Genomic DNA, 18,077 nt, shown 5'->3' on the forward strand with positions numbered 1-18,077 from the left:
AAATAAATCCTTGGCTACGCTCATTTTAAGATTGAGGAAGAAGAGTGCATTATTTACGAATGGCTCGGTGGGAACTTGGATCGTTCAAGTTTGTTTGTGAGCTAGAGTTTCATCATTGATCCGTAGTCGGTTCGGATCAGGCTCCACGGCCAGATACACAATCAATGGACTTGACGACGATGGCTTGGTGTGCCCTTCTAAGTGCAGGGTGAAAACGGTTTAAGTGTGTGGTGTACTCCAAATGACTAACAAATCTCCACACAATTGTTTTTCACGTCACAATCACAGCTCAGGTGAACTCGTTGACCCCACCCAATATATCAACCTCAACACGGCCCACAATGTAGGATAAGCGCACGAAATAATCTTTCAGATACAACCAAGAATCAGCTCATTGCTGACTTTAATCGCAAGGGGGAGAAAATACTCAAATTCGTCCCGATTGTCGGTCCGAGTGTTCCCCCCCCCCCACTGAACAGGATATCGTATGCGACGCCACGCGTTTTCCAGCGGCGACCCGCCCGGTGTCGCTGGTTTCTCGCCCCGACTTCTGAGGGATTACCACAGTGTGGGCTTGTGCTGAGGCGGCGAAAATAAGAGCAGGATGAGACTGGAGAAGGGCTGAATGTTTAACACGGCGGAAGGCGCCGGCAGCATCGGGAATCAGATCCCACGCCGACGTTATTCGGCGCGTGCTGTTTAAAGGTATAGCGAGATGGGGAATTAATGGAAAAAAGGCGGCGCGTGGGCGTGATAGAGGCAACAAGGTGGCGCTGGTTTTAGGTAAAGCTTTATAAATATAATGGGATCGTCGTAGGTAATCCACGCGGCATCCAGCGGCTTAGCAGACCTAATGGTGCATGCATGTTTCCCAAAAACAGATTTTTATTTATTTTTTTAAAGAGAAAATGCACGGGGCAATTTCCACAGTTTAGGCTCAAAGTACGTGCAAATGATTTCATTCACCTGACACCAGAGAACAGCCTGGCACTCGCAGGGCAAATTAAATTAAGCGCCCCGGAAAACGTTAAAGAAGGAAAAACTTGGCCGCTCCAGAATGGATTTACGGTTGTAAATCTGATGGAGCTCGTTGCTAATGCGGTATAAATCCTCGCCTTTCATTACGGCATTATATGGAACGCACCGGAATGGAGCGATGGATCCTATTTGACATTCTGTTACCGGAGCAGTTGTGCACAGCTTCACACTTAAGCCCTCTGAAGCTAATACATAAATGTAATATTACATATATGGATGCAGTGGGAACGATCAACAGAATTTTTTTTTTTTTTTTCGTTCCTTGAATCAGCTCAACAAGAGATGATTCTCCCAAATTACTCCCAAAAAAAAAATTGAGGACTGTAATGATGTCTCGGCAACAATGCTGCTAATCGGCTCAGCTGTTATTGCAACGACAAAATATGGATCATAGCATGAGCGTTCCTTTGCTTTTTCCTCAATAATATGTTAATGTCGCACACTGTCATCAACTGGTGGTGATTTGAAGGCAGAATTTTCGCGAGACGCTGATAATTGAGCAGTCTTGTTATTTTTATCAAAATTGAAGGAGCTTCAGTGTTTATGGGGAATGAAGTTTATTTTGCTCATGGGCATTTTTGAATGGTGGAATGATGACAAATAATAATTCTATCCTCTTAAAAAAAAGTGGAGTTGATATTAAATAACTTCCCAAAGTCATTTTGTTGTAGCGCTTTCACGATTCAATATTTTTTAGAATGGATTAATCTATTAATTATTCAATTAATCAACTTATAAGATTCCAAAAATTACAAAATCGTTTTCCCCCTAATTACTGTTTATTAACCAGTGATTGGTGTTTATTTCATATTTCGTATGGTGATTTTACAGTATGTTACTGGTTCGGTCCTTGTCTACCAAAGCAAAAACAGATGTTTGCAAATTTCTTATTTTGATTGAACACAGAAGATAAACAGTCTTCTTTCATGAAGGACTACAGAAATCAGATGACTGTTTATATGCTGAAATCAGAGGATTTGGACAACATTAACCCTTTTCTTCTTTGGAAAATTATGAATTATACATTAAATGGCTGCTATAAGTTCACTGAACACCAAAATATATGTTTTTTCAATTTCAACTAGCTCAGAGTTGCTAATTTATCAAAATATATATATAAAACATACTCCTAGGCATTCTGCAACATGATATGAAATAGATTAACAAAAAAAAAACACAATTTTACCATCTGATGGTTTGCTGAGAAGATGGTTTTGTTTGGATTGATTTCCAGCTCAACAAAACAGCATGTTGCCAGCCATCTTGTCACCACCACTCTGGCTCATGTAAGTGCAATATTCATCCACTAGATGGCCCCATGCAGGGGTCAGAAGTGGCACTCTGGACTTTAGAAGTTAAATTTGTAAAAATAAAAAATAAAAAGTCTTTGTTATTTGAGTAGCAGAATTTATAGGGGCCAAATTTGACCCCGTGGGTTCTCCAGGGTTAAATTAAAAAATGGCTCCAAACGATTACGCAATTGCAAAAGTACTTGCCGATTAATTTGATAACCGATTACTCGATTCATTTTGACAGCTCGACTGTACTTTGACGCCTTGTGGGCGCAGCAAGATTTCACTCCAACCAACCACCACCCCCTGTTCGTCTTCATTTCTGATGTCCCCAGAAAGAGTCACAAGACCTCAACTCAAGTTTTCAGGTGCTGGTTGGGGGTCCGTTTTGGGAGGAGGGTGCGCGCAGATGCAGTGGCGCCCTATGGCGTGACTGTTGCGGGCGTCACGTATGGGGCCTCATTGTGCCGAGATTATGTAGGACGAGCACGCCGGCTGCTAATCCGCCTGTGGGAGGGTGCTGCACGCCTGTGAATTATTGCACTTTGGGAGAGACGGCGTGCGAGGGGGGGGTGTTGGGGGGGTTGAGGAGGAAGGCAGGAAGAGGGGAGAGAAGAAGAAGAAGAAGAAGAAGAAGAAGAAGGGCCCTCGGCTGTGATTATGAAATGGTCTGTCACAGATTAAGGCTACGGGGATGCAGAGGCAGAGATGAGCCAGAGCCTCCCACAGAAAAAACACACACACACACACACACACACACACACACACACACACACACACACAAACGGCTAGTCGGGCTGCTTTTACTTGAGCTTACCTGAGGTTATACATGCCTAGCATCCATCCCAGTGCGAGGAGGGGGGGGGGGGGGGGAGTGTGAAAACAAACACGCTGCAAATAGGCTCGCGATTGAGAGAGAACGAGGGGAAAAAAAAGACGCCCGAGGAAAAAGAAATAAGAGAAAAGGGGGTTGGCAGTCACTAAAATAAGACCTGTGTGGCCATTGTCTGTTTCCTTTGGTGATAAAGAGCCCACACTGTTTATTTGTCTCTCCTTCGAGAGCATAGATACCTTGAGATGTTCCTTTTTCTTTCCCTCGTGTCAAAAGAGGAGTGTACAACCCAAGATCCTCTTGCTTTGTAGAAATAAAAATCAAAAATTAAAAACAGAGCAGCGTTCTATAAGCATCTATTATTTTCACGCCTGGCAGCTTTCAAGAGGAAAAGGATGTAGATCGGAGAGGGGAGAAAAAGTCCACAAATACTCAACACCGCACTGATTGATTGACAGCTACAGGCTGCAAGAGTCCTTGTCCAATCACGCGCCGGTAAAGTCGATTCGCGTTACGGCGCGGAAAACGGCGGCGCCGTTTGATTGGCAGGACGAGCGTAGCCAATGCGCTTAATTAGAGCAATGGTATTTCCACTTTTGTACCTACAAGCTTTGCTTTTTGTGAGTGACTGGAAGTTTCTGTCTGTTGTGTAAAGACACACTGACGCTTCGTTTACTTACCCAGTTTTCCCACAGGAAATCATTAAATCTGCTTGATATGCTGTCATAAATCGTCTATTAAATTCACAGGTGATGTGTTTAGGCACATATGTAAATGTAACTTTTAAATGGTTTGTATACATTTAGTTGGGTCTCTGGAGACAACAAGTGTGGAATTAAACAACCAAGCAAATCATTTTTCTACCTATTTCAGAAAATGTGTAAGTGAGCGAGTTGTTCCGAATCTTGTCAGACTGTGATGTAACAGTGGGGCTTATTAACATAACCCCGCCCCTACAGGGAGTGTCTCTGGCCATGACTTAGCAGCAAAAATGTTTTACATGATTTTTTTTTTTTTTTTAAATTGATGGTCAACATTCAATAATATGAAAAACAAGAGAAAAATGGGGAGACCCCGATGCTATTGCTGTGTGCAGGAGTGGATCTATTCGGATGCAGGGCTGTGGACCCCCCCCCCCCCCCCAAAAAAAAAATCCTAAACTACTGGCCTTAATCACTTTTAAGTTTTAGTTTTTTTTAAAACTATTATATATATATCATAATCTATAAATAATTATTTGATACATTGGTTTTAATGTTTAACTCATTTTTTTTTCTGATTTTTTTTTTTTTTTTTTTTAATGCTAGACAATACAGGAGGGTTTGATACAGCTTCTGACATGAAGAGGTCGCTTAAAGCAATGGTAGTTATTGCAAAAAAAATGGGCAGCGGGTGGCAGCAGAGTATAAGAGATCAGCCAGGGCCATCTTGCAATAAAGCTCTTTTTGCCAGTGTTTTCAGGTTTGTGAATAATGATGAAACTTCGCTATATTCTAATGCTAATTGCTGCAAAATGGAAACAGATACAAATGTACTTTTTTTTTTCCTGATGAAAGAAGAGACTCTATTCCTTCTTCATGTTTCTATAGCAATAGAACAGAATATTCTGTGGACCTTGCAAAATAAATCAAAATCCAGTAAAACAGCCGGAGCAAAGGGGGTTGCATCAGTGAAAATGGCTGGGAGTGAATTACTTAATAAATGTAAGTTGTTGTCTGTCAAAGAGGCCGCTATATTCTTCCATATTTCTGTATATAGTGCTAGAAAAATATGATATTGTATTTAGTTGTTATACCAAACCATAAACAATGTTTGATATAACTAGATGATGGCGTTAACTGGATGGAAAATGCCCTTATAAATAATCAAATCCAAATGTTATGTCACTCCATTGATTAGATAAACGTCTTGGGGAAATTAAGTCTGCCGAGGAAATGAAAGATATCAAAGACAAGGCTTTAAACGGCTCATCAAGCACGTGACCATACATGCGTGGCATCGCGCGCTCTCCAGTCATTAGACCGTGTCAAACGGAGCAGGGTGACTTATTACGCCATCCGCCACGACAACCCTCGCCGACGCCGGTTAATTGTCCTCGGCGCTCGCCACTTAATGAACGTAATTATCGCCTTCTTCAGCGCTCGCCCCGTGATTAATTGTTACAACATTCCTTTGTTGGCTCGCCGCGGCAAATTGCCGCCGCCGCCGCTGCCATTTTGAAGTCGGGCAATCACACGTCGTGAGAACGGATTGTGGGGAGGGAGGGGGTGGGGGGGGTGGCACTTGAGAGCCATGTTGGGATTACTAGAGGAGGCCGAGGAAGTGGAGGACTCACCAATCAGTCGTTGAAGCTGTCACTCTTTCTTCGTGGAGGGGAACAACAAGTCTGGTGGTGATAGAGGAAGAAGGACACATTAGCTTGGAAATATGCAGAAATCACATCAATAACAACACGCAGTGCTGCTCACTGGCGCGGGCCACGGCGTCGGTGACACGTGTCAACCAAGTCCCAAAAAAAAACAAGCCCCGCAGTCAAATCATCTTGGCTCAGCAATTATCTCGGACGTGTCTGGCAAGACGAGCTCATTGAGAAGCTGTCGCCCAGTTAAGCAAAAGCGCATTTTAAGAGCGTCGGCTTAATAAGCCGTGGCCTAATGCAATAAGGTGCCATTTGCCAGTCAGCCGTGGCCAAGTCGAGATCTGGAGACGAGACAAATGAGCAGCACACATTGGGAGTCTTGAGGTCAGAGGCACTGATTGTGACCACTGGAAAGAGCAAATATAACACTGTATGGTGGTCTTCTAATTGTGGGCGTATGCTCCAGACCCACCCCAAAAAAAAACAGCAGTATAGATAGTATTCACTGACGTCACGGGATCGCAAGTCGGCCCCTCATGGTGGGTCAACTTACCCTCAGATGTGTTTCTATTGTGTCAACACCAAATGTTCCTCCCACGTTACTTGTGTAAGCAAGACGTATGCGGAAGATTGAGCTCAACACTCCTTACGGCGCTACACGTTGAAACGCTAGATTAGTAAAGAATCTCAGGTTATTTTTTAAACCAAGTAAGATCATTTCCCGACTGCGCTAGCTACTAGCGCTAGAATGTTACAAATTGATTCATCACTTATTTTCGTACTCTTTAACAACCATTTCAACTTTTGGGCTGCTGTGAAGAATCTCAAGTTAATTTTTAAACCAAGTTAGCTCATTTCCCGACTGCGCTAGCTACTAGCGCTAGAATGTTACAAATTGATTCGTCACTTATTTTCGTACTCTTTAACAACAATTTCAACTTTTGGGCTGCTGTGAAGAATCTCAAGTTAATTTTTAAACCAAGTTAGCTCATTTCCCGACTGCGCTAGCTACTAGCGCTAGAATGTTACAAATTGATTCGTCACTTATTTTCGTACTCTTTAACAACAATTTCAACTTTTGGGCTGCTGTGAAGAATCTCAAGTTAATTTTTTAAACCAAGTTAGCTCATTTCCCGACTGCGCTAGCTACTAGCGCTAGAATGTTACAAATTGATTAGTCACTTATTTTCGTACTCTTTAACAACCATTTCAACTTTTGGACTGCTGTGAAGAATCTCAAGTTAATTTTTAAACCAAGTTAGCTCATTTCCCGACTGCGCTAGCTACTAGCGCTAGAATGTTACAAATTGATTCGTCACGTATTTTCGTACTCTTTAACAACAATTTCAACTTTTGGGCTGCTGTGAAGAATCTCAAGTTAATTTTTAAACCAAGTTAGCTCATTTCCCGACTGCGCTAGCTACTAGCGCTAGAATGTTACAAATTGATTCATCACTTATTTTCGTACTCTTTAGCAACAATTTCAACTTTTGGGCTGCTGTGAAGAAGAAAAAAAAAAGACCTTAAGGGAGAGTATTTGGAGAAGATCTCAAAATCGAACATCTTGACCACGAGATCTATTTTTAGCCAGAGCTAGCCACGGCTCTCAGTTTTTCCGTTAGTCACGTTATTGAGCTATAGGTTCCCCGTTTTCTAATTAATAACTAACTATAATAACTAATTAAATGTGTGTGTAAGTAAATAGACTAAATGAAATAGTTACAAGCTTTGAAAACTAAAATAACATAACGTAAAACGAAACAGAACAACGTGTGCCGATGGTTATGCTAGCTTTGCAATTGAAGATATTGATAGTACTGATCAATTTGGAACTGCACATACTTCTCCCTTGTCAAGGGTTAGGGTAGATTATGTAGATGAGTCCAATCCTAATAAGTCTTACTACAACTATTCAGTGGAATTTTGCTTATCTGGAGAATAAGAGAATTTAAAAAAAATTTTTTAATTAAAACACTGACTGCAATTTTGGAATCAGCAAACCAATTTTAGTTTTCATCATCATAAGAATCTAATTCAACTGATTTTATTTTATTTTTTTAAATTGTTCCCCTTATTTAAAAGACTACTCTGGCAACCCCAATCACACCAAGTGACAAGTGTTGTGTGCGCTGCATACTCCAACAATTAACCCCACTGAGGCTGCTTCAGTGCTGCTGTTTTGGTTCGCAATGATACTCAAATGGGCTCAAAACTTAATTATCTATCCATGTGAGAACAATAGCGTCTATGAACCGAGTTAACTTCTGTAAGGGTCTATTTGAGAGAAGAGTTTATTGACTTAATAAAATTTTTTAAAAAAGTCATGAATTATGTCATTTTCTATGTCGTAGATTTCATTTCCTGTTTTATGGTGATGGCATGATAAAAAAACACTAAAGTGTCTTAGGTGGATGACCAGGCAACTAACTGAGGCCCGCCATCTTCCCATTTAAAGGAACTACATACAGTATATTGCCGTGTGTGCGCAAATACAGCTTGTTGTCCAAACATGTTTTTTGTATGAACACACACAACAACAAACCACAGAGCTGTTGAGTGATGGCTACGGCAGCGCATCCGATCACTCACCGTGACAAATGGCGGGCTGACAGCCCGACATGAGAAAAGCCGCCCCCACCCCCCCATCCTAACACCTAACCTGTGAGGGGGGACGTAGTCGCCAGTTCCTCCATCTTATTTTACCTCGCCATCCTCGACTTTTCTACCTTGCTACTTTCCTCGTCAGAAAAGTCGTCTTCTGACACCCCCCCGACTACCTCCCTCTCGGGGAGTGATAGATTCCCCCCCTGTTCATTTATCCTGGAAGCGGAGGACACGGCGGGTGTGATGTGATCCATCTCGCCGGCGACGGTGGGAGCGAGCGCTGCGTCCCTGATCACAGGCCCTATCAATCTCACTCATAAGGGGGCCGGATCTGCGGCGTTGTCGAGACGCCGCAAACGCGTCCGGCCGACTTCCTACTGTACATAGTTCACTTTCTCTCCGGTGGGGGCAGGGGGGGGACAGGACGGTGGCTAGGACACCCGAGGGGGCTGTTCTTGTTAGCTAGACCTGATACGTGGAGGGGAGTTTTTTTTTTTTACCTTTGTTAAGGAGGAATATTTTGGAAAAAGGTCAGTTTGAGAAATACTGTACACGAATAAGTGCTTGACCACCTATGAGGTGGGAACTCGAACCCTAAACCACCAAGTATATATTGCCTCTTTAGGAAAATGTGTCCCTGAGCAAGCCCTTGTGAATATTGGCCAGTTGTGATGTCACGATCTGGCTCATTTGCATAACAAGGCAGATCAAGTGCCACTGGGTGAAGGGCCACCATTTTCAAGCGACTAAATGGAAGCATGATCGTGTTCAAGCCAAAAGATAAGCAGAGCTGCAGAGTTAGCGTGGATTAGCATTAGATGACGTGCGTTTTTCCAATAAACATCGGATAATTTATTAAATAATAATTAATTATATTAATAATTTAATATTTATTAAATATATTCATTTATTTATGTGACATTTAAAGAAAAAAAACTAAAATTTAACAACAAAAAATTGACAAATAGAATAAAAAAATTGGTCTAAATTTTCTTTTTCAATTAATGGATTTTTTTTTTTATATTTGCAATCAATTTTTCAACAAATTACAGTATGTGTAAAAATTTAATATTTTTGTTCTGCTTTTCATAAGTTAATTTTAGATGGATAATATTAAACATTTTGATATGAAGATGGAGAGTATTTGTGTTTGGCAATATGTCTGCTGTATGCACCACGTAGCCGCTCCGTAGCTGCTACACTAATTAACAAGTGTAATTCGGCATCTTGGTGATGAATTGCTTCCTCTACGGTGGGGGAAAAAAAAAAAAAAAAAAAAAAGATCTACAGCCTCACCATTGTGTTATGGCAAAGAAAGACAGCGGTTATAACTTATTTGCATCTCCAAAATCCAGAGTGATTTCAACCATTGCTACAAGTGATTTTCCAGTTTGATGGAATTCTTTATCCTTTGTGTTTTCTGAGAGCAGTTTTAATTGTGGAAGAAAAAAAAAAAGTATAATATGTCACTTTTAAGTGATTTGAGTGAGGCGCAATTTCAAAGTGATCACTTATAAAAGAACAGTCGTCAACAGGACAGCGTCAGTTGGAGAGAGAAAAAAAAAACAGACAAACAAATTCAAATCATTATGGAAGTAAGTAAAATTGCTGCATCCTCAATTTGACAGTCCACGTTCTATTTTGGACATCCTAAAAAGATGTTAAAATAATTGTTGAGAAAGAAATCAGTCATGCTGCTGCATCCTCCCATTGAGATGTAAATACTTGAAATAAAGATGCATAATTTATCACGTCAAGCTAAATTGCTAATGACAGCTTTGCCTACTTTTAGACATTTTATGGCACGATTGATGCGAAAGACATTTTTATTTGCGTCACAACGTAACCAATAATTCTTCCTTGCAACGGGCTGGAATATCCAATCAAAAATGAGTATAATCATAAACCCAGGGAATGACAAGCTGAATCAACTTCAACGGCAGTCAGTTGAGCGCAGACCGACCCGCAGTTTGGTTTGTGCCCTTTTAGAGGTATTTTTTCATTGATTAATTTCATAGATATTCATAGAATGACGTCAGTTAGGTTTATGTATCATTCACAACCATATCACAGGGGCATCTCACAATGTTAGCAAATGATAATAATGCTAATAATGAGAATTTCTTTTTTTTTTTTCTGGAGAGCTCAGTATTGTTCATTCTGTAATTTTACCAATTTGACATGTCATCATCATTGCTCTTTGTTTTTTTGTATGTGGGTGAGTGTGCGAGTGTGTGTTTGCGAGTGAGTGTGTATTCATTAGTTCACCTAAAACCTATTAAAAAATCCCATACCGTTCACCTAAACCGAACACTTCCAGCCAGAGTTGTGAGGCCATCAGGAGACCCGAGGAAGGACCAAAGAAAAAAATACTGAGAATCCTTATTATTATTATAAGCAGAAATGTAACTTGTTTTTAAGGGCAAAAATAGAAATCAAATATTCGGAACAAATATTTTTCTGTCTTACAATCTAAATGATCAGTTATTTATATATATATTATTATATAATAACAGATTATCATGCCCATACAGCAAGATCCAACATATCAATAGTTTTGATAAAGAAGAGTATTTTCATTTTGAAAATCTGCTACTTTTTGGTTGCTCATTCATGGATATGAGGATGACAACAACAATCTGCATTTCCAGCCACGTCCGATCGCATCAGGCCTCAACGTCAGGCCGTGTGTTCGCTTTTAAAAACGCATCAAAACTCTCCGTGACACTCGGCGCACACAAACTCATGACAACAAGCACCCTTTCAAACACGTACACACACACACATTGACACACACACTCCCCCCCGCTACACACACACTCCTGACACGGCTCAAAAAACACTTCCCCGCTGACGTGTAACACTCTCCTCCGCCGACACTTCATAACCTGACATGCATCGCCCTGACACACACACACATTTGCGCACACGCATCTCACACACACACACACACACACACACACATCAAAAGCAGTGGACTGTAAAGCGCCATCCCTATCCACCCCAGCAGACGGCATCCACCAATCAAATTAGGCCTGATCAAAACATGCCATTCAAAGCCAGGAGGCCAGGCAGTGTTGGGGGGTTGACGGTTGGGGGATTCCAATATGCTGACCTTGGGAGCAATTAGCATGACCAGGAACAGAGAGACGGAGAGAAAGGGTCTTTCTCCTTATTTGCAAGCTGCCTCGATTCTCTGTCCATATGTTAGGAATCAAGGAAGTCCTGCTTTATTAAGTATACAGATAAAACAGACACTGCAAAATATTCCCTAGAAGAAGAAAAAAAAATACAAAGTTGAGCTTAGAATAGAACGGCTTTATCCGTCCTTATGACCGACTGGGTTGATGTTTGTTCTATTTTCCAATTTAGGAGTTTTCTGGTGGAGTGAGTGGCTGGCAATTGGTGGAGAACCAGGAAGTGAACACGGGGGGCTTCAGGTGCAGGTTGCGTCTAACCTGCCGTGTCTTAGTTCACTTATCTCGGTTTGTTGTTATTTTATTTTTTTATTTATTTTTTGTCTACTGGGCGACTTTAATTGGTTCTATTGAGTGTCTTTGTCCTTTTGGTTTCTTAGGGACTTGGTTGACCAAGAAACCAAAAGGAACTGTCCTTAGTACTCTTGGTTTCACGGATCTCTTGGTCGTCTTGGTCGAATATTTGTTTTTGGGTATCTTGGGTGTCTTCTTGACTTGGTTCTAACTTCTTGGTGTCCTAGTTTTTCGGGTTCTTCTCTTATTGGTTCTTCTTGTCTTGGTTCTCTTGGGAATCTTTGTATCTTGGTTTGTTGGGTGTCCATCTTGTTTCCCCCGAGTGTCTTGATTCTTGGGGGGCATCTTGGGCCCCGGGGACTGCAGACAGATCTTTTTCTTCGTTGCTCCTTCAGTCTACATATATGTCATATTTGATATCTCGGTTTGTTGTTATTTTATTTTTATTTATTTTTTGGTCTACTGGGTGACTTTAATTGGTCCTCTTGAGTGTCTTTGTCCTTTTGGTTTCTTAGTGACTTGGTTGACCAAGAAACCAAAAGGAACTGTCCTTGGCACTCTTGGTTTCACGGATCTCTTGGTCGTCTTGGTTGAATATTTGTTCTTGGGTATCTTGTGTGTCTTCTTGACTTGGTTCTAACTTCTTGGTGTCCTAGTTTTTCGGGTTCTTCTCTTATTGGTTCTTCTTGTCTTGGTTCTCTTGGGAATCTTTGTATCTTGGTTTGTTGGGTGTCCATCTTGTTTCCCCCGAGTGTCTTGATTCTTGGGGGGCATCTTGGGTCCCGGGCACTGCAGACAGATCTTTTCTTCGTTGCTCCTTCAGTCTACATATTTGATATCTCACATTACATCTGTCTTTTTTCCTGCTAATTACCATAGCAAATACTGAACCATCAATAACATTGAACTCCTTTTCAGTATACAAGCATGTATATACCCATGTGTCCTCTACATGTTCATTAATTAAGTGGTCATTCATCAAAACCGATCGTACGGTCCATCAATGGCTCCGTCTTGGGCAGCAAAACATTGACTGCTTTGATAATTAATTAAAAGTACGGCGGCAAAACATGGTCCAGCTGTGTTTACATGATCGCGCATTAGCTCTGTTGGCTTCTTTATGCTAGTCAATGAGTTTAATTGTTAATGATTCATTGCATTTTTGTCTCGATTGCAACACTGGAAGAGGCTGGGTCGTTTCACTTTGCTGCAAACAGCTCATAATGCTGATGTTTAACAGTTTGGAAACTATCATGACTCTTTCAAACCTTAAAGTAAGTAAAGTGGGCTCAGTTTACCAATCCGCGTTGGTTATGTAAGGTTAAATTAGATTCGGCACAGGGAAAAGCAAAGCTACATTGGCTTTTGTCAACACATTAGCGTTAGCTAAATTGTTAGCATCTGGACCGACATCATGGAGCAAACGTTGGCGCTTGCACTATACTACTCATTTTGTAATCGAAATATAATTGTCGATCATGTGACGTTAAAATTTTCGTCTTTCCCTCACTCCTTTAACAACCTCCCAAGGAGCTTTTAAGCTTTTCTCTATTTGTTTTATAATACTTACACACACCGACGAATCAGCAGCAAAAGTCATGCTTTCATTATGCTAAATACGCTGGCATGAGTCAGGCGCGTATGTATTATTCCCTTCCTATTCTGGTTTTGTCTTGCTATTACAATGGGATATTCCTAATGGATGGGTAGTGAAGGCGGCGGGGGGGGGGGGGGGGATTACCATTTCTCTGCATTGTTCCACTGAGCCTCTTGTCATCCTCGATCTGTTGTTCGTACGACGCTCGGCCCGCGACTCACCCGTTTCACTTTCACTTAGCGGCGTAATTACCGCCGGGCGTCTTCAAAAGACGAGAGACAAATGGAAAACAAATACAATCAACGCACACGTCTTATTAACCGGGTTGTCTGATCCCCCCCCCCCCCTCGAATACCTCGACGGAAAGATAATATGCCGTCGGTGTGTGTATACTGTATGTGTATTGCCGAGTGCTGATTGAGTGCGGCGAGAATGTAAACGCAGGTTTGCATATGCACACAAAACAACGCCGGTTAGCAATTAGCGAAACGGTAAAGAGCTATAGGAACGATGGTACAAAGTGGTATGGATTTGTTTACTGTACTGCAGAACCGAAAAGGGTTAGCCATAAATTATTTGATGTCATCGAAGCCAATACGCAACGTTGCAGACCAAAGCTAAAAGATAACACAGTTAAGAATGTATTGTCGTTTCCATCCCCCCAAAAAAAGGGAATTTTGTAAAAATGCGCAAAACGGAGATGCCCGTTTCCATCTGTTCTTTTTGCGAATATTGAGGGGACTCCTCCGCTGTAGGTGGCGCTATACACCATAGATATGTGCTCCACCAGTCATTTAAAAGAAAAGACCAGGAAGCGACTGCGCCGTGTGATGACGTCGTATGAGTTTTCTTTTGTAATTCTTGACAAATCGTAACGTTTCTTTGCTGTTTTCCATCTAAAATCGCATTAATATTCGCTTCTTTAATTAATTCCAATTCCGTCCCCCCCCCCCCCCCAAACATACCTTACTTTATCGTCCGACATTGCTTACGTGTGACGTGTATCTGGTCAGCGGTTATTCACAACAAAACTTGTTTCCAAAACATAGCCAAAAATTGCATTTTTCTTTTTCAATACGCTTCAAAATCCACCCCCTCTAAGCGTAATTTTTTTTTGTGCAAATTTGGGGCTTTTTTGCAAATTTCTTGCGTTTCCATTCTGTTTTATTTGTGCATTTCTTGAAAATTCGATTAAAAATGAGTGGATGGAAACCCAAATATTGTCGCTGCCTTTTCTTCTGATATGTAGATTTTGGTTCATATCAATTCTCTATGAATCTCAACCAAAGAGTGATTTTCTTATCTGTATCAAATTGTCATCGGAAAATGGGAAAATGGCACTTGTGGCGTGTTTTCAAGTATCCCAAAAATGATCATTTTTTCTACTAATTACAGTGCATTATTTTTTTTACAAAATGGGACAGTTTTTGGCGAGAAGATGGGACCGCGACTTGCTTACAAACATGTTTCGTCGTACGCTTGATCACTCACGGATGATTTCGTCAGGAGCCTCCACTCATTTGTGTTTGTTTCGTTCGGGGAGCTCGTCGTCGGTCTTGAGGGTGGTGGTGGGGGGGCGTAAACAAGACGAGATCCAAATTAGCCTCTCGGAAAGCCCCGTGGCCTTGAGTGCTGCTGTCCTCCCCCCCAGCTACATTATTGAGCAATGCTAATGATGCGGCCTGCGCTCATTTACTCGCTCTTCCACGCCATTTCGTCAGAGTTTCCATCACGCTTTTTTTTGACCAACTCTCAAGGTTTTGGTAAACAGCGCTGCTCGTCTAATAAGCTTATTTTCGCTGGTCTGTGTGTGTGTGTACGCATGGACGTTTATACTGTATGCGTGTAACAAGATAACCCCCCCCACCCGCACCCCCGATACCGCCGCCGCCGCCGCAGCCCTGTTTACTCTAGCAAATCCTCCACGAGGCCACGGCGCTCCGAGGAGCTCCTGTTAATTGGTCATTAAAAGCGCTGCTTTGTGGGCCGCGTTACATCTTTAAACAGGCTGTGAAATAATAATAATGATGATGATAACAATAATAATAATTAAAGCTGCAGAGAAGCAATGAACGGGCCCGTTTTTCAAACGAACCATCAAAATGATCAAACTTTGTACCACATTTTGTTTAGAATACCTACGTCGGCTTGGGGCTCCTTTGACAAGATTCCCGAGTAGGAGTTTGTTCAAGTACAAGAACTCGGAATACTCGGAATCAAATCATATTAGCCAGCTTGCTTTTTAAGTTTGACCCTGGGACTTTTTTGTGCATCCTATTATGACACACGTCCAACCAAATTCATGTTGAGTCGCCGAACTGGTACTGCCGGCTAATTTAATTTATTCAATCTTTCCGGGAATCCTCAATATGAGTAAACTCTGACACAATGCTCGGATGCATGGATGGATGGAATGGAGTGATAGAGAGATAGAACTAGATAGATAGATAGATAGATAGATAGATATATAGATGGATATATAGAGACAAAGAAAGAGAGACAGAAAGAGAGAGACACAAAGAGAGAGAGAGAGAGAGAGAGATAGATAGTCAAAGAAAGAGAGACAGACAAACAAAGAGAGAGACAAAAAGAGAGATAGCGAGAGAGATAGAGAGATAAATAGATAGAGAGAGAGATAGCCAAAGAAAGAGACAGACAGACATAGCGAGAGAGAGACAGACAGACAGACAGACAGAGACAGAGTGAGACAGACAGACAGACAAAGCAAGAGAGAGACAGACAGAGACAGAGTGAGAGAGACAGACAGACAAAGCGAGGGAGAGAGAAAGACAGACAGAGAGACAGAGTGAGAGAGACAGACAGGCAAAGCGAGAGAGAGAGAAAGACAGACAGAGTGAGAGAGACAGACAGACAGACAAAGCAAGAGAGAGAGAGAGAGACAGACAGACAGACAGAGACAGAGTGAGAGAGACAGACAGGCAAAGCGAGAGAGAGAGAAAGACAGACAGAGTGAGAGAGACAGACAGACAGACAGACAAAGCAAGAGAGAGAGAGAGAGACAGACAGACAGAGACAGAGACAGAGTGAGAGAGACAGACAAAGCGAGGGAGAGAGAGAGACAGACAGACAGAGAGAGAGAGACAGACAGGCAAAGCGAGAGAGAGAGAAAGACAGACAGACAGAGACAGCATGAGAGACAGACAGACAGACAGACAAAGCGAGAGAGAGAGAGACAGACATACAAAAAGAGAGAGAGACAGAGAGAGAGAGACAGACAGACAAAGCAAGAGAGAAAGACAGACAGAAAGAGAAAGAGACAGACAGACAGACAAAGAGAGGCGGCGTTTGATCGTTATCTGACGAATTAGCATGACTGATATTAATTGCTCTCTTCTTGTCGAGCCGCCAGTAAAAAAGATGGTGAATGAGGCACGTGGGCAGATGAAAGGAGGGTAGAACAGAAGATGTGCGCCTGAAATGGGGGAGGGAGGGGGGGGGCAGTAGTGGCAATGGTGGGAAGTCTTGTTATGACACAGGGAACACAATGTGCATATGTTTGACAATGTATACCATATAAAAGGTGAATTACCGTAACTGACGCACATTGTTATTTATTCGTTTTTATTCTAAATTTGAGTCATACAGTGGAACCAAGAAGAACAAGGTTCTAAATTCAAGAAAGAAAATTGTCTTCAGAAAAGAAAAAAGCGTCTGTCGAACTCATAGATATACAGAACACTAGATATGTCTTAAGGCGAAGTTGGCAACATAACCAATTGTCGGCCATCTTAGGACAGGGGACTCTAGTTCGCTGTGCTATAGTCGGCAGTAAATTGGATGATTTCCTCACTTAAATACTCGCTTAATTATTGTCGGATTTACAAACAGATTGGTTTATTACACACCTTAACTCAGCCCCCCCACCCCCAAAAAAAAGCATAAATACGTTCTATTTTAAATATTACCACTGTCCCAAAACATATTTATAAATGTTTTTGTTTTTTTTAATGCTAGAGCATACAGAAGGCTTTGATGCAGCCTCTGAACGGAAGAGAACGCTTTAAGTAATGCTAGTTGTAACCAAAATGGCCAGCAGGTGGCATCAGAGTATAAGAGATCAACCAGGGCCATGTCGAAACAAAGCTGTTTTCCCCCACAGTTTTAAACAGATTTGTGAATAATGAATCAACTTTAGCTATAATGCTAATTGCTTCAAAAGTCAAACAGGTGGAAATATACAAAAGAAGAGACTCTTCGGATGGAGACAACAGGTGTCAACGCATAAAGAATATTGCGTATTGTAAGCCCCGAGGAGAGCAACGATTCTGTTATACTTGCTTGGCTTCGGACCCCCAGCCTTACTCCGCCCCCCTCTCATCACACTCTTTTGCCTGCCCACCCTATTGTGTCCTCAGCGCCAAAATACCAACACTTTGTGCATCCCTGCCTCTTCTTGACACACCTACCCCAACACATGCGCACGCCGCCCGTACTCATTGTTGGGCTATCAATTTGAGCAGTCAATAATGGTGCGCTGGAGCGTGACGGCGCAGACATGACCCAGACTCCCCGCGCGGATAAAGAACGCCAGATCGCCACCCTGTGTGACCTCTCCGTCTCTCTCGCCAACACTCATCTGTTTGGGTGGCTCCCCCCCCGCCCCCTTTTCCCCTCTCACCCCTGACCCCCCTCCCACTCCCCGTCTACCCAAACCTCCCATTGTTTCCTCCCACCTCCTTTGTTTGAAGCGGGGCGTACACATGCAAAGATTTCTTAAAATCTTGTTTAGAATGTGAGGCACTAAAGCGGTGCGCAAACATATCGGCAATAATTTAAGCATTCGCATTCGAGTAGTGCTGTCACTATCCAATATTTTTTAGAATCGATTATTTCATCGATTAAT

The 18,077-nt window shown here is 42.0% G+C and overlaps 1 protein-coding gene across 2 annotated transcripts in view; it reads right to left on the bottom strand.

Moving 5' to 3' along the window:
* The window catches only part of fhl3a (four and a half LIM domains 3a), a 394,693-nt gene that overhangs the window by 330,213 nt on the left and 46,403 nt on the right, over positions 1–18,077 (bottom strand). For both annotated transcript variants that reach the window (XM_077575921.1, XM_077575922.1), the window contains one exon: positions 5,498–5,548. The gene's annotated coding sequence lies outside the window, so the exon portion shown is untranslated. The remainder of the gene's footprint in view (positions 1–5,497; positions 5,549–18,077) is intronic.

The sequence above is a fragment of the Vanacampus margaritifer genome, chromosome 9 (assembly GCF_051991255.1).
Source record: "Vanacampus margaritifer isolate UIUO_Vmar chromosome 9, RoL_Vmar_1.0, whole genome shotgun sequence".
Taxonomy (NCBI): Eukaryota; Metazoa; Chordata; class Actinopteri; order Syngnathiformes; family Syngnathidae; genus Vanacampus; species Vanacampus margaritifer.